The sequence below is a fragment of the Mustela nivalis genome (assembly GCF_964662115.1).
Source record: "Mustela nivalis genome assembly, chromosome: 16".
NCBI classification, from domain to species: Eukaryota; Metazoa; Chordata; class Mammalia; order Carnivora; family Mustelidae; genus Mustela; species Mustela nivalis.
Genome location: NC_139035.1, coordinates 7,364,670 through 7,382,720, shown reverse-complemented (window position 1 = coordinate 7,382,720; position 18,051 = coordinate 7,364,670). Strand labels below are relative to the sequence as shown.

General features: G+C 41.7%; 1 protein-coding gene across 1 annotated transcript in view; it reads left to right on the top strand.

Moving 5' to 3' along the window:
- Positions 1-18,051, top strand: part of PLD5 (phospholipase D family member 5) — a 328,471-nt gene that overhangs the window by 172,614 nt on the left and 137,806 nt on the right. The gene's annotated exons all lie outside the window — the stretch shown is intronic.

Below are 18,051 nucleotides of genomic sequence, written 5' to 3'. Positions count from 1 at the left end.
TTGTTTGGAGGCATTGAGAAAAAGTGGAAAGTGATTTGTCATTGTCCTAATGGTCAGGTGATCAGGATCTTGACCCTTACTCTCTCTATGGAACATTTCCTTGGCTAGGATTCATGAAGCACTTTTCTCAGAAACATCTCATGATTGCCCCAGAATAGAGAAGAGTTTATTTTGAACACGGAACATGGCCAAGTTTTTTCTGTTGTTGTTTTAAATGAGATTCTTAGCTATGGACCTTTTTTTTTTTTTTAAACTAACTTCTGACCTAGTTCATAATATTATCACCAGAAGCAGAGCCAACAGAGAACATGGTTCTTGCTTCATGAAATTAAAAAATGAACAGGGCATAAAAATTTTAAAAGAAAATCACAGTTCACTTTGATTTGCACTTACATTGTTAGAAGAAGACAAGTAAGAAAAAAGATGGGCTTATCTTTTTCTGGAGAAAAAGTATTGGATGAATTCTTGAATATTTTCCAACTTAAAGAGTCTTTATAAAAATTATTTGAAGTTTGTATGTTACCTTACTGTTAATAATGGTAGATTTTCTAATCAGAGATCAGTACAAGTCATCGAATGAGAAAACCAAAAGTGGAGAAGAAACTTAAGACACATCTCACCCCGGGTCTTCCGAGTATATGAATCCCTTCTTTCCAGCCTTGACCAGAAGCCAGGAATGTCCGTCTGGTCATCTCCAGTGATAGAGTACTGTGTCCTGAGACAGCCAATTCCACTGTTGGACTTTTCTGTATTGAAAACAAAATGGCATCTGTGAAAATGGCTGCCACCAAAATAGGCACTGATGTTAATTGTGCTAGGTGTTTAAAATGCACTAAGTCATTTAATGGTCAAATAATAACTGGTATTTGCCATGTGGTCACTATGTTTTAGACACTGTGCTGAGCATGCCATCATTTACTTCTTAAATCAGTCCTGTGGAAGATGATTTTCCACCCCTGGCCCCCTTTTACACATAAGGAAATAGGCAGAGAGGACATGAACTCAACAAAATAACTCCAGTGGCAATGACTGAAATAGAATTCAAGCCCAGGCCTGTGTGACTGAGCTCACTTGTCTAAGCAATTTTCCCAGGATATGTGGAACCTTAAAGCAGGTCTCTCTGATTCTGAAGCTTACAGTTGATGCCAGAGTAGTTAATTCCGCATGACATCAGCAGAGAGAATCAAATAAATGATCAATATCAATAGTTGATCAAAACTGATCAAATGGTCAAGAAATGATACATTCAGGGAATTGTCAGTGCAGCTGGAGTTGAGAGTCTGAGCGTCTCGGTGCCTGTTAGCATGTGATACTCCAATAATAGGAGTATTGAATTATGGCATGAGGAAGAATGTTGAAGACTCTCCACGTACCCCGAGGGTGAGTCAGCCTGAAGGGTAGACCTGTGTCTTGCCTCTGTATTTCCCCAACATCTAGCATAGTTCTTGTCACATTGTAGATACTCAGTGTTTGCTGACTCACGAAATATACCTACCCCCAAATTTACAACTAACTAAGTAACTGTCTTGTCCAGAATTACATGTTGATTGAGGCTCCATCCATTTCCAAAAGAAATGTAATGCACCAGCCTTTCCAATTTGTTTTTGTTTTTTTTTTCTTTTGAGTGATCTGGTTTTAACGAGTTAGTTAAGTTTTGGTGCCTGCCTCATTGTCTTGTTTACTCTGTAAGAAAGCCACGGCCGCAGAGCCGCAGAGAATCCCAACTCCAGCTGCTGGAAATCTGACCATGAGCTGGGGGGAAGCACCGCCTCTGTGGTTTTCAGTCATGCATCGCGGTGATGGCAAGCCTAGCTGCATGTTGGAGTACATAAATCTTCAAGTCAGTAACATAGCATGAGAAGGAAATGTGTTGTTTTGCATTATGTTCAATTTAATTATGTTTAATTTAATTAAATTACAGAAATTATGGAGGACTCCTGCATAGAAATTTCAAAGTTTTCACTTTTTTAAGTTATTAAACATAAAAATGTGACTTCGTATTTGTTGGCATCCAATAGGGGCTATTAAAGTCACCCCATCAAGGTGATCTGGATGTATTTTCAGCAAAGCAGAGCTAGTATGTGATTGGAATTTCAAATAGGAAATTGTATCTTTTTTGGAGGAAAAATAAGAGAAAGAATAGGAAGGGAGTTGATCTGTAGTGGAAACAGAAAAAGGACCAGGCAAATCATGTTTAGGAGGGAAGGGAGTTTTTCAAGGGAACAAGAGAACTCTGGTAAATTAGCTCCTTTGGTAGATGAGCTGATTCAGATTCCTTTAGATGAAAGAGAGCTCACTTCTGAGGACTAATAAGAATCGCCTTTTCCCAAACTGCATTCTTACATAAGACTCTTTGAGCTTCCAGGTAGCTTGGGGATATACATTGGCTAGAACTACCTGTTCATTCTAGGCTATGGGAGATCAAGGTGTGGTCATCTGACTTGTATCTCTTGGAACTTGGCTAATGTAGTTTCGTATTGGAAGACATCTCATTTTCAGCATGCTGACCAGTTGGGTTTCTAGGATGCAAATTCACCAAGTCTCATGCCCCTGGTGGAGATACGCTGGATGACCAAGATAATAATGCAGAACCTGAGGTGAGAGGTTTTTTTGAGCAATAGAAGTAGGCGAGGCAAAAAAGCTTATGTTCCTGGTTTTCTTGCTGGTTGCTTCTAGAATGGCAGGTTATCACTAATTCTATGAAGTATGCTTGTGACATCTGGCTCAGATAAGTTCTCTAGGTTATGGTCCTCACTGTCATTTCCTGCCCCTGGGTTATAATATCCCAAGGTGGTCTTCAAAGATAGCTTTGGATCTCACTGGCTTAGCACTCTTATCCCAGTACAAGACCAGTGAAATATATTCTGGAGAAAGATAGCTACTATCTTTTGTGAAAACCATTATGTATGTTCATCAAAATGGCATATAGAAAAAAAGAAAAGGGAGATGAAGTGCATGTTGGAAAGGATAGAAGACTAGTCTCAGTATTTGGCCAAAATGTAGGAAATGAGGAAGCCAAATAAATGATGAATGTGTTATCTGAGAAGTATGAAGTACAGTTTCAGAAAGAAAGAGGTACTCCTCTGCTGTTTTCTCTTGCATGAGTGTGTTAAAATTAAACTGACCATGCCTATATTAAAGATAAGATTTGTATCTATATGCAGCTTTTTCACATTCCCACCAAAACACACACACACACACACACTTTATAGACCTTTAGATCAATGAGAGGATGGAAACTTCCCTTAAAAGTTGTGAACAAGGGACGCCTGGGTGGCTCAGTTGGTTAAGCAGCTGCCTTCGGCTCAGGTCATGATCCCAGCCTACTGAGATCGAGTCCCACATCGGGCTCCTTGCTTGGCGGGGAGCCTGCTTCTCCCTCTGCCTCTGCCTGCCACTCTGTCTGCCTATGCTTGCTCTCACTTCTCTCTCTATGACAAATAAATAAATAAAATCTTAAAAAAAAAAGTTGTGAACAAGCATGATTTTAAAAATCTAAAACAAGAGTAAAAAAAATCTGTTTCAGGTATTTAGTAAAACCTACCCATTATGGATAATGAGTCTAAAGTAGCACTGTAGAGGAAGGTGGGCATAGATTAGGCAACTGATATTTGTGGGAGATCTAGGGTTTGTATAAAACACAGTTAAATCAGCGCTCTATCTTCCAGCAATGAAGTCTCCCAGCAATGGTGACATAGTTGTACTAGTCTTATGGTAGTGATAGTGGCCAAAATTTATTGAGCTTTTACTATATGCAAAGTTCTGTGCTAAATACTTGTAGTATGTTATCTCATTTAATTATTCCAACAACACTGTGAAGTAAGTATTATAGAGAGCTGAGGATTAAGGAACTGTACAATGAAGATGTCAGCAAGATGGTAGATTAAAAAACTCTGGGCTCTGGTCTCCATAGAAAGCTCCCATGGAAATATTTAAGTAAGCAACTAGACAGTGGCTAAAGAAATTTTATAAGAGCTCTAAAAGTCAAATCTACAGCAACCAAGTGAATACCCAAGCAAGAAAAACCCACATTCAGAAGAACAAGGTGTTTTATGGTGTTTTTAATTCATTCTGGCCCCAACTGCTCCCTGGCTTAGCATGGTGTAGTTTAGAGGAATTATTGGTTTAGTTTCCAGGTCCCTTCCACAAACCAAAGAGAACAGAAGGACTGCATTTGCAGTGTTCTAACCTGTCTGAGGGCTGCCTGAGGGATTATTCTCTGTGTTATCTAACTAGAAGCTCAGACAACCAAAAGCTGTACAGGTTAGGTCTCAGTCTAGAGGAAGCCACAGGGAACAGTAGGCATGATTCATTAAAACCACAAAGGGGCTGTAGACCCACAGGTGCCTACAGCAAGAGATATTTGACTGAAGAATACAGTAGAACAGCTGAGTCCTGAAGCAAGGGTGAAACTCCTAGGGAAATTGAGACATTTAAAACTAGCCATGTAGACAGTGGGGAAGAAAAAAATATCATAGACACAGGCCCAGGAAAGATGCATGTCAAGAAAAGCGCTAAGGAGATGTTACATAGTCTGTACCCTGGACTGAATATCGACTGTCTCCCTGCCTAGAGCCTGTTTGTAATACTGAGAGGTGGTTGGAATTTTAAGGGTTCAATTTAAAAAAAATTATATATATATGAATGATCATAGGTATATAAAGAAACAGGATAACATGGGTCATTCAGAAGATCAAAATAAATCTTCAGAAACCATTTCTGAATAAACACAGCTATTAGACTTACTAGACAAAGACATTAAAACAACACTCTTGAATATGCTTCAGGAACTAAAGGAAATGAGGAAAGTGATACATGAACAAAATGAGAACATAAAGCAAACAAATTATGAAAGAATGAAAAATTCTGGAGCTGCAAAATACAACAGCTTATTGAAAAAGTCACTATAGGGGCTTAATAATATACTTGAGAAGGTGGAAGAGAGACTCAGGACAGGTCTTTTGAAATTACTGAGTTTGAGGAGCAAAAAGAAAAAAAAAAGAGTGAAAAAAAGTGAACAGAACCTAAGGGACATGTGGAACATCAGCAAATGTACCACTATGTGCATTATGGGATTCTCAGAAGGCAGAGAGAGAAGGAAAGGGGTAGGGTGATTATTTGAAGAACTAATGGCTGAAAATGACCTAAATCTGAGGGAAGCCTTAGCTATACTAATACAAATGCTCAGTGAACTCCAAGTAGGATAAATTCAGAGACTCACACCAAAACACATTATACTCAAACTGTCAGAAGCCACAGAGATAGAAGGAGTCTTGAAAACAACAAGAGAAAAGTAACTTGTCATGTTACAAGGAATCCTCAGTAAGATTCTCAGTGGATTTCTCAGCAGAAGTGAGCCAATTTGCCTGAAAATACAACAGCTAAAAATGGTAGATTTGAACACAGGTCTGTCAGTGCAAGGCTCATGGGCTTAACCATGGGTTCTTAACGTGTGGTGTTATGGACCCAAGCTTCAGTACCATCCAGGAAAAGTCCGAGGAACACAGCAAAGCTTCTGACTAGTTAGACATGACACTTCTACGGCCTCACCTCAGCTGTCCTGAATCACAGACTGTGGGAATGGGATGCAGCAGTCTAGCTTTTAACTAAACCCTTAGATGACGGGTTTCTCTTAACTACCATAGTATCTGAGATGTGCTGCTTTTAAACACTTGAGGGCTTTTTCCTTTCCTTTTTACAAGGGAAGCCTCGTTCTATAGGACCACCATCTGTTATCTGCAATTTTTGAAAGTTAAAAAACCCTGAACACCAAAATAAAATTTTCCTTAATAGCGTATGGTGCCAAAATCTAATCAAACTAGCAATTGGCTACTTGGGATCTTACCCGCTTTGTGTGAATACTCATGTTCACTATAAAGATGTGAATGGGTTTGATCACAGAGCTTTACACTTGACTGAGGGTGTTGGATTTACAGCACATATACTACAAACACGCATAGCTCTAAGGAGGTTCACATAACAGATGTGGATCTATCGGGTGAATAAAGATCCTGGAGGGTGGTCCTGGAAGCCCGAGTTCAAACTGGTTCCAGCTCTGCCACTGGTTGGCCTGGCTACCTTGAAAAGTTATGAGATCTCCCTCTCCCTCTGTCTGCCTCTGGCTTCTTCCCTATGAAATAGAGGACTGAAGTTGTGAATCTCACAGTCGCTTCCATCACTAACCAACTGTGGGGGCTACCCTGAGAGAACAGATTTAAGAGGTTTTCTTGATCTTCATATTTCCTTTGCAGATTCCTTTTCACTTCATGCTAAGATGCTGTCCACCTGCTTCTCTTTGTGGCACAGAAGCTACATGTTCTGACTACATCTATTTCTATGAATTGAAAGAAAGGAAACCTTTTGCCCCCATAGAGACCCAGTCATTATTGTTTGTGTTGAGGGGAGACTAGGAGGCAGGTGTGACAATTTTTTTTTTCTTAAGGCAGTGTTACTGTAACTTGCTGCATTCAGGAGGATTTTTTTCCATTACGTATGTCGGAAGAGAAGTGAAAGAATCTTGTTGGTCTCTCTGGGATGATATCCAAGAGACAGGGGCCACATATGTCTGCCCACCGCTTGTAGAAGAATGAGACAGGTGCCAGAATTACGGACTGTCTGTTCACAGTAGGTGTGTTGAGGGAGCATGGGACCAGGCTGAAGTCTGGCCTACAGTAGAGTCTAATACTTGACATCCTGTTACAATTCCTGCTGCTGACGTATGTCCCAGCCACACAAGAATGCTTTTGGTTTAGATCTCCTGCTGAGGGTGACTTTTTGCTGAAAAGAAAAAAAAAAAATCAATCCTATAACCAAGGAGGCTTTGGCATTTCAGTGGACACTAACAAAGCCGTTGAGTGTGCTACTATCTTGATTCAGATTTTTATGTGGTACCTTTTACCTCGTATTATGACAAGATGTTCTCTTTGACTTTCCCCAGGTACTATAGTTTTTCATACTCTAAGAACAAGAAAAAAAAACAACAATAAATTATTTATTCCACTCAGACAGGACCTTGCTCAAAATATGCTTGTTGAACAATAATAAAAGCCTTGGAAATTTCCTTTTCATGCTTACACTTGACCAGAAATGACTGACTGAATTCCAATTAGAGAATTTTTCCCTTGGCAGAAAGGAAAAGTGGCGGAGAGGAAGGAAAAAGTATTTTGTGTAAAAAAGTTTGGATTCTAGAAAAACAGTCTGCACATCCTCCATAGTCTACTTTGGGGTACATCCTCTCCTAGTTCAAGGTTCCATTTGCTAAGTGTCATTTCCTCTCATGGAAATGCCAGTGTTGACTCCACTGCTCCTAAGTTTTTTTTCTCTTTTCTATTTTTGCCTTAGGCCGTAATTTTATCCCTTCTCTTCCCTTCCTGCTTCTCCCCTCCCTCCCTCTCCAACCTCACTCCTCCATATCCCAAAATACAAATGCAGAAGAGGGGACTCGGCATGCTCAAGTCTGAGAGTGGTGGTCGGGGCTAACTAGGAGAGGAGCGGAACCTTTCTTTTATTTTTCTACACTGGAGTGATCAAGCTAGTCCTGTTTCCCTGCAGGATAAAGATTATGGATTGTGTTAAAAGGTTTTAACTGCTCAAAAATGACTAATTATTACAAGTGACCCCCAATAAAAGAAGTCTGGAAACATCGAGATCGTTACAATTTAGTATCTTCTTTTCTCTGCCTTTGACATTTTCAACTGGAAGGAGATTGCTTGCAAGTAGCTGTGGTTTTGTTACATCAGCAAATTATTTCTCATACTATATATAATAGCATCTACCTATAGAGCTTGTAATATTTTTAATACATTTAAGTAATTTTCTGAGTGTAAGAATTTATAACTCAGAATCTTAACTCTGGGCCTTAAAGAGTATCTCTGGGACCCTAATTGTCTTCTAGGTAAGTAAATTGTGTGCAAAGAAATAATTTGAGTAGGAAACAGACTCTGGCCTAGAACCAAGCTCCTGTGACTCCTGGTTCAGCATTTCTTTTACTAAACCCTAATGTCTCCTACGCAGATTCTAATTATGTCTTATGAATTTTTAAGCTTCCAAGATTAGAGAATTGCAAGATTGAAGTTTTTCATACACTAGTTGTAATGAGAGCAAATATAAATTAGAAGGTGATTGGAAATGAATCAGGATCCCAAATTTATAGCTTCTTGGTTGCTACTTAAATTAAAAAGTTAATTATAATGTGAATATGAATGAAAGGTTTATTGCTCATTATTTAAAATATTTACATATTTATAAGAAACTTTATAGAAAGTGCTTCAGTGTTCATTTTTCTTGTGTCTATAATACACAGTAACTCTATCATACTTTATAATAGAGTTCATGAGCTTTTAAATACATCTAAATCCATCAAGAGTTCAAGTAGGGAAATTAGACCCCTTGGAGCACTGAACAGCCTTTTAAAGGATTGATAACAGCTGCTGGCGGAAATCAGAGCTAGCTTCGGCTAATTAATGCCGTCCGTTCAGGATTAAAAATCCATCAGTGTATTACTGGAGTCTAGATAGTTACTGGTGGAGGTAATAAATATGTCTTATTACGGAGTCGAAGGAGAACAGAGAAGCCTGGCTCGCCAGTGTTCATTGGTGTCGGCACACGCGCAGTTACCCCCACCCCGTCAGCAGCAAGGCTGGGTTTGTGCTCTTGGCCTAGCAATCATCTGCCCACACGTGGAGGGTGTGTTGAGCGGGGCAGATCTGGGTACCAGAAAGAACAAGATTTGAAACTGATTCTGCTACTGACTTGTGGCGTTGGGCCTCCCCCGTGATACCATTTCCCCAGGTCTCATCGTCTCCCTTAAAACTGGGAATGCTAATACTTGCATCTCGAGGTGGCGTGATCGTGTCTGCAGATCGTGCCTGGCACGTGGGCATTGCGGTGAGTGGCACCGTGACTGTAACTGTCATCGTGATCACTTCTGCTATTTTTTACTAAACAGATATATTGGGAAAAGAACTAGTTCCCCCCCTACCATCTCCTTTATATGCAGAACACTTCTTTTTTTTTTTTTTTTAAGATTTGCTTATTTATTTGAGAGAGAGTATAAGCCTGGGGGAGGGGCAGAGGAAGAGGGAGAGAGAGAATCCCAAGTAGACTCCACGTTGACTGTGGAGCCTGACACAAGACTTGCTCTCCCCACCTTAAGATCATGACCTGAGCTGAAATCAAGAGTCAGATGCTTAACTGACTGAACCGCCCAGATGCCCCCATGCAAAACCCTTTTGGTACCTCTGGTCCCCAAATGTGTGCGGGATTTCCCCACACCAAGCAATTTGATGTGACACCAGCTGGTTGTCCTGCAGTTTAGCTCCGTCTTGGCTCTGTCTGCCTGGAGATCATATCCCAGAGGTTCGGGGTTCAGTCCCTAAAGACTGCCTGCCCGTTGGGTGCCAACTCAAGTAGTAGGTCCCCAGTTGGCCTGCAACTTCTGTGTCCAAACTGGAGGTTCCTGTGACCCCTTCCTTGAGTTCAGTTGATTTGCTAGAACAGCTCATGGAATTCAGGAAAACGCTTGCTTAGTTTACCGGTTTATTAGAGGGCATGTAGCGACAGTCCAGTGAAGAGCAGCATAGGGTAAGGTGTGGGATGATCCCAAGAACCTGCGAAGTGTCTAATCATGGCTTGGTCTTTCTGGTGACCAGCCCTCGCCCTGAAGCCACTTATTTCACGGTGGGTGTAAGGTCTTCATGGGCATTTTTCACGAACAGTTTCAGGAATAGTTTCTCATGTTCATGGGTGTGCCCATTCCTTAAATTTCACCATTTTCTAAATTGGGCGTCCTTTGACGGAGGTCACTTTTACAGACTGGAAGTTTGTTCAGCCCTATGTGACACTGCAGGCTGCTGAGAGAGTTAAACCACAGGGGGATTTGGCTTAATCCTCTGTGTTCAGACCACATACCCCATTAGCACCTGGAAATTCCTTTCCAATTTCCATTTTAAATCTCTCGCCAGGAAACGAATAAGCCATTGAATGAGACTTTGCCCTAAAACTCGTAATGAGAAAAGAGCACATGGAGGTGTAGCCCAGAACCCAATTTCCTTAAATTCCTCAAGTCCTCCTCTGGGAAGCTTAATGCGATTTCTCTATCAAAAATTAATGGGAAATGCCATTTCCTGACGAGGGAACGCGTGTGTGGATGTCCTATAAAGGGTTTCATGGGATGAGTTAAGCCTTATGTGGGCTTCCTGTTTTCAGTCTGTACCTAAACAAGAAAAAAAAAATCTGTGCATAAGTATGTGTTTATTTTAACACACTTGTATTTGCCTTGGGACATGAGTGGGAGTGGGGTTTTCTGTTCGTTGCATGGCGGGTGAGTTTTTTGGTTTTTTGTGTTTTTTTTTGTTTGTTTGTTTGGGAACATTTTAAATGCCAATGTTGTATGTGCTTCTCTTTGACTTAGAAAGGTATCAGCAGGCAGACAGGCTGGGTCATGTTCCAAATAACACTGGTCAGAGACCCTCGCTTCTTGTTCCAGCGCAGTTTCCCAGTGTGGCCTCTCACCCCTGCCTCCGTGAGCCAGGCAGAGCTGCAGGAGGCTTCCTATGAAGCCTGGCGAATTCCTTGAATTTAGTAAGCTCGGGTGGCTGGAGTGTGGTATGGGGTCACCCACTAGAAGTAGACCAAATGCCCCATTTGTTGGTGGGCTCACATCTCAGCCCCAAACTCAGACCGAACAGAAATTCTAGACACATCATGAAATCAGACCAAATCCTCGTTGACAGGAATCAGCCTGGCAGGAACCCAGCCTCAGACATCCCGAGGCCCCTCTGGTAAAGCTGCTTGTCCGCCCTGCTTATCTCTAGACTCCACTGGCTCAGCGTGGTGGCCCTTCCACCTTGACTTACAGTGGAACCCACGGACCCCCAGGGCCTGGGGTGCGGCCTCCCTGCATGCAGCAGATGACCTCTGACTGCTGGGTGTTGGGCATCTTTCCAGGCAGCCCTGGGACTACGTGGAGGGTCCTGTGCTGCCCCACAGACTAGTCCGCCCTCTCTGATCACGGGGCCTCCTCTCTACCTTGGAGTGTCTCAGAGTCACTCCTCTGTGCCCTTCTACTTAGGGACGCACAGCGTCTTCTCTTGAACAACCCAGGATTTGGGACAGCAAAATGTAGAAAGGGAAGTAGCTCATGGGCAGCCTCTGTTTTGGCCCTGAATTGGACTTCTCTTGCCATCTTGACTTCCGCCAGGTGAGTCAGTGAAGGGTTGATGCCTTCTGTAACCTTTCTGAGTTAACCGGCATGCTTTGGAAGGTCCAAACACAGAAAGAAGGCAAGGTAATGTGTGTGTGTGCAGGCAATAGCTTAGTTGCAGAAAGTAACAACTGGCTGTGTGTCTACCCTGGGGCAGGGAACCGGAAGACAGAGTGGGGAGCGTTTACCTGGATCGTCTCTGTGTTGTTGGCATTTTCTTAACCTCTACATGTTGTGCTTTGAAACATGGGAAGAAGTGTCCTTGGATCTTACAAAACTAGGTCTATTAACAGAAGTCCCCCTCCCCTTCGCCCCCAGCCCTCGCCCAGTGGTCTTCGCATCGATCTGTCTCCCTATGGCCACCCGTTCCCTATGAAAGTCATTACAAAATTGTCTCATCCGCTTTAGTATCTCAACTCAGAAGAAACTTAAGCCACATTTGGACTGTGAAAGGACACATTTAGAAAAACTATTTTAAACCTCTGGAAATGGCACATATTGTGCCAATGCTGCTGCCCGCCCTTGGTGGACTTAGAATATAGCTGGTGGAATTATCTTCGCCGAGTGGCTGTGCCCTGCAGCCCGAGGGGCCCCCATTGGGGCGCGCACAGTCTAAGATTGCAGTCTACCAGTGGCTGACCTCCAGGGGGGCTGGCTGGTTGATACTCTGCTTGCTTCTCAGACTCATTCTTTGGTTCTAGAAGCATTATCAGCTACATACAGCCCTCCTTACCAGGAAGCTGCCGTGCTCCTCCTAGGACCCCTGACCAGGTCTGCTTTATTTAAAGGTTTTCATTGTGGTATAGACTTTATCCCAAACAAGGTGTTGGGCTCCTCCATGGCCACCAGGCAGCTTCTCATTTAGCTGGTGTCAGTCTGATGTAGCCCGTGGTGGGCAAACGAGAATTGGCCAGGACCACCTGGGTGGCTGCGTTGGTTAAGTGTCTGCCTTCGACTCAGGTCATGGTTTTGGGGTTCTGGGATCAAGTCCCATGTTGGGCTCCCGACTCCGTGGAAGTCTGTTTGTTCCTCTCCCTTACCCCCTGCTGATGCTCCATGTTTCTCTCTTTCTCTCAAATAAACAAAATCGTAAAAAAAAAAAAAAAAAAAGAATTTTCAAGTAATGAGATTCACTAATGTGGCCTCAAAGTCTGAGATTTGCTGAGATTCAAGATAGAGAAGAAGGAAAGGGAAAAAAGTGCATATAATCTCCCACACATGAAAATGCACTTACCACCATCCCTTAGCAATGATACAGCAAAACTTAGCAAGTTCGCAGTTATTAAATAAGATCTAGTAATGTTAAGGACATGAATGGTGGGCCTATCTTTCTTGGTCCTTACTTTGAAAACAAGTACTAGAACTAATAGATAAGTCTTAAATTACTAAAAATTTCACTGCTTTAAGGAGACAACCTGAATTATGAAGTGAGTCAAGAACTTATTTTAGAATAAATCAAGGAATAAATCTTGAACTCTACAGAGTTGGACTAACTTCTTATATATTCTACCAAGTAGTATTTGGGGGTCCTAAGGGAAAATTTAAAATCATAAAAAAATTCTACGCAGTGTGTTCCAATTCCAGAAAAATTATCTTTATCCACTTTAAGAAATATGCTCAACAAATTTGAAATAAAAATGATTTTCTGAGTAACTTTGCCTTAACTAGAAAATGTGATCAGCTTTATTTTCTAGTTGGCCTCAAAGCTGTAACTTCAGTTTCATCCTGTCTGCAGCCCTGGTTGTCAGTAGGTGCCTGGATCGTATTTGTCTGAGAGGGATTGTAAGGCCAAGGCCAAGGCCAGGCCCAGGAAAGAATGTCTGGATTGATTTTCAGTGTCCGTGTTGGGCATGGAGTCGGGAAGGGAAACACATATTTGTCTTGCCGGCTGTGAGCTCTGTCAGAAATAGAATTAGGGGTGGGGGTTGGGGTTGGAGCCTGGTGGTACAATCAGTTGAATGTCTGACTCTTGGTTTCAAGTCATAATATCAGGGTTGTGAGACTGAACCCCGTGCTGGGCTCCAGACTCAGCTTGGAGCTGAGATTCTCTCCCTTTTCCTCTTCCTCCCTCTCTGCCTTTCTCCCCACTCACATGTGTGTGTGTGTGTGTGTGTGTGTGTGTGTGTGTGTGTGTACAGACTCTCGTTTAAAATGAATTTTTTAAAAAACTTAAAAAAAAAAAAGAAATAGAGGGACACCTGGATGGCTCAGTTGGTTAAGCATCTACCTTCATCTCAGGTCATGATCCCAGGGTCCTGAGATCGAGTCCCGCATCAGGCTCCTTGTTCTGCGGGGAGCCTGCTTCTCTCTCTGCCTCTGTCTGCCACTCTGCCTTCTTGTGCTCTCTCTCTCTCTCTCTCTCTGACAAATAAAAAAATAAAATCTTAAAAAAGAAAAGAAAAGAAATAGAATTGGGATTCCTGAGTCAATCAGTAAAGCATTAACTAGCAACAGGGTCTCCCTCATGATCTTTTTCTCATTGTATTTTTTCTGTTGCACTTGTTCATCCTAGATTCTGACCTGTGGTCACTCATTCCATCAAAATATCCAGAAGAATTAAATCAATAGAATTCCAACACATGTCCTGATTCTAATTTTGGGAGGGTCTCTGTGGGGGCTTGGTAAATAGCATCCTTGTTCCTGAAGAAAGTGACAGTTCTGACAAGGAGTAGCAGGGGGAGGCTAAAAGATCTCCTTTTGGGTAAAGGCTGCAGGCTGCACTGGGAGATGTAGCTTAATATGAGATCACGTGGTCTTCCAGATTGAACCTGTTGCAGCCAGCCTTGTCCAGGGCAAGCTTGGACATGGAGGGGTTTGTTCAGACAAGGCTGTGGTGTTGCAGCCGAGAATGGGATGGCTCTCTCAAGAGGAGGAGGTGAGGGATCAAGCTGAATTGTCTGTCCATCTCCTAGTCAGGTAATTCTCTCCTCCTCCCTTGGGGCAGGGCAAGAAAAGGTCTGCAGAAACTCAAACTTGTGTCACAGCACCCACTGGAACACCCTTGAACCCAAAGATGACATCAGGAATGCGCAGAAGAATTTCTCCCAGCAGGAGCCATGTTCTTATCTGCTTTGCTTTCAGCCTCTGTTCACATCTCTCCACTCTTCTCCACCTCCAGCATTCACACCCTAGTTCAAGCCATCATCGTCTGTCTCCCAGGCCCTAGACTGTTGCAGGGTCTTCTCATCTATCTCCTGCTGTGATGCTCTTCCCCATGCAGCCCCGTGGTGGGTTTTGTGGTGAAACTACAAGTGGCACGTCCAGGAAGGACTTTCTGGCCTTCCCCTGAAATAAGTCATAAAACCCTCACATTAGTGGTGCCTTCCCTCCACTCAAGGAAAGGAGCATCCTTATCTCTCCAAAGACAAAGGGACACAGAGAGGATTCGGAATGAACAAACCTTGCTAACTTTCCCCCAGTTTACTACACTTACTTCATATCCCTTACCCTATTTTCCTGCAGCTTCTTCAAACTCTTACTCTTCATCAAACCTGATAAAAAACTGTGAAGGTTCAACCATGTTTTTGGGTCTTCATTTCCTTATGAAGCTTCCCTTGTCGTGAACATTAATAATATCTGCATGCCTTTCTCTTGTTAATCTGTCTTTTGTTAGAGACCCAGCCAAGAAGTTAGAAGAGTAGAGGAAAAAAAATATTTTCTTCTTCTGTGTATTCTAAGCTTGACCTACCCTTTTGAGGTGTGCTCGTCCCTCTCTACTTCACTCACTAGGTTGCATCACACTGGTCTCCTGGCTGTTCTTCCCATACTCCAACCTCATTTCTGCCTTGATTCTTTCTTGACTGTTGGTTCATTCTGCCCTGACACTCTGCCCCCATGTTACAGCTTCAGAAGGGTCGGCTGACAGTCTAAAGAAGCAGCCCTTCTCATGACCTCTACCATGTGATCCTGTTCCTTTCTCTCATTTGTCCCATCTTTTCCTCTGCCTGCTTGCTCATGCATTACCTGTGACCTCCACCTATAGAATGTGCACCTCACAAGGGCAGGGCTGCATCTGGCGTGCTTACTTTTCAGCACTGCGGACAGAGCACGCCATGAATTTGGCTCTACACAAATACCTGTCAAATGGAAAACGCATACATGACCCAGAATTGCTGGACAGATTGTCCTGAATTTTGATTCACAGAATATGACCGCATAGGGAAAAGACTGTCTTTGTGAAAAACACTGACTTTGAGGGAATAAATCCTAAAAGAAAGGGATTCTGCCAGTCTCTCTACCATTTGCTGTCATGGACATTGTGTTCCTGGGTGACTATGGACCTGCTTCACTGAAGATGTGTTGCTGGTATCTCCTACCTCTGCCTGGTTGCTTTGCTTTGAAAGCTGGGAGAAACAGTGAAGGATAATGATGAAAAGGTTATTGTCTGTAGTCATACTACCCAACCTTAATTCTGGGCTCCAAAACTCACTGGCTGTGTGCCTTTGGACACATGATATAAACCTCTTGGGTCTCAGTTTCCTCATTTATAAAATGGGGATAATAACAGTACCTACTTCTGAGATCATTGTAAACATGTATTAATATTGTCAGTAAATTTGCTGAATAGAGTGCCTGACACAAAGCAAGTACATAATAAATGTTCAGATACAGTAGTGATGATGGTATTGTTGTTCGGATAGGTGTCTAAGGGTAATGACTGTCTTGAATGCAAGCCTGTTCTTGTTTTCCATCATCTGCTTTTCACTGCATGCTAGCTCTTTGAGTGTCATGGATGTTACATCACTGAACATCCTGATTCTTTGTTCACATCTCATATTGGTAAAATATCAAAAGGCACTGCATTTACTTCTGCTTTCTTCTTTTTAAAAATAAAACATTAGGCTATAGTTAACAATGGTCTTTATAAAGAATATCTTGTTACAGTTCTGCTTCTCTGAATAACAGTTATTTGTGCATACTTGTATGTAGTCAACATTTCATTTATTTATTTATTTATTTATTTAGAGCAAGAAAGGGAGAGAGAGAGCACAAGCGGGGCAGGGCAGAAGAGAGGGAGAAGGAGAATTCCAGTCAGGCTGTACACCCAACATGAAGCCCACAGGACTTGACCTCACAACCCTGAGCTGAAATCAAGAGTCGGGCATTTAACCTGCTGAGCCACTCAGATGCCCCAGTTTTTAGTTTATTTTTATTTATGTATAAGATAGTGTTCTAGTTTCATTCTTATGCATGTGGCTCTTCAGTTTTCCTAACATCATTTGTTGAAGAGATTTTCTCATTGGATATTTTCGCCTCCTTGGTTGAAGAATTATTGACCATAAAATTGTGGGTTTATTTTAGGTCTGTTTTGTTTCATTGATCTATGGTGACTGTCTTTGTGCCAGTATCATACTGTTTTGATTACTATAGCTTTGTAGTGTAACTTGAAATCTGGGATTATGATACTCCTGGCTTTTGTTCTTCTTTCTCAAGAGTAGTTTGGCTATTCAGGATCCTTTGTGGTTTCATGTAAGTTTTAGCATTATTCGTTCTGGTGAAAAATGCTATTGGTGTTTTTTTTTTAAATATATTTTATTTATTTATTTGACAGAGAGAGATCACAAGTAGGCATAGAGGCAGGCAGAGAGAGAGGAAGGGAAGCAGGCTCCCTGCTGAGCAGAGAGCCTGAGGCGGGGCTTGATCCCAGGACTCCGAGATCATGACCTGAGATCATGACCTGAGCCGAAGGCAGAGGCTTTAACCCACTGAGCCACCCAGGCGCCCCTGCTGTTGGTATTTTGATAAGGATTACATTACATTTGTTCATTGCTGTGGGTAGTACAGACATTTTAACCACATTTTTTCTTCTAATCCATGAGCATGGAGTGTCTCTTCATTTCTTTGTGATGTCTTCAATTTCTTTCTTCAGTGTTTTATGGTTTTGAGAATATAGGTCTTTCAGTTTCTTGATTATGGTATTTTATTATTTTTTGTACAATTGTAAATGGGGTTGTTCTCTTGTTTTCTCTCTGCTTCTTCATTATTAGTGTACAGAAATGCAACAGATTTCTGTACTTTGATTCTGTATCCTGCAACCTTACTGAATTTACATATCAGTTTTAGTAGTTTTTTTGATGGATTCAGGTTTTCTATATATAGCATATGTCCTCTGAAAAGAGTGAAAGTTTCACTTCTTCCTTACAATCTGGATGCTTTCATTCCTTTTTCTTGTCTAATTGCTTTGGCAAGGACTTCCAGTACTATGTTGAATAAATGAGAATGGACATCTTGTTTTCTTCCTGACATTATGCAAAAAACTCTGTTTTTCACTAATGAGGATGATGTTTGCTGTGGGTTCTTCATATATGACATTTATTCTGTTGAGGTATGTTCCCTCTAAACCTCCTTTGTTGAGGGTTTTTATCATGAGTGGATGTTATACTTTGTCAAGTATTTTTCTCTGCCTATCGAAATGATCATATTGTTTTTCCCCTTTCTTTTATTGATGTGGTGTATCATGTCAATTGATTTGTGCATACCGAACCACACTTGTACCCTGGGAAAAAATCCCGCTTGATCATGGTGAATGTTTTTTTTAATGTATTGTTGGATTTGGCTTGCTAATATTTTGTTGAGGATTTGCATCTATGTTCATCAGAGATATTGATCTATAGTTCTCCATTTTTGTGGTGTCTTTATCTGGTTTTGGTATCAGCGTAATGCTTAGCTCATAGAATGAATTTGGAAGTTTTCCTTCCTCCTCTATTTTTTGGAATAGTTTGAGAAGAATAAGTAACTCTTCTTTAAATGTTTGGTAGGATTCACCTCTGAAGCTCTCTCATCCAGGATGTTGGTTTGTTGGGAATTTTTTGATTACTGATTTAATATCATTTCAGGTAAATGGTCTG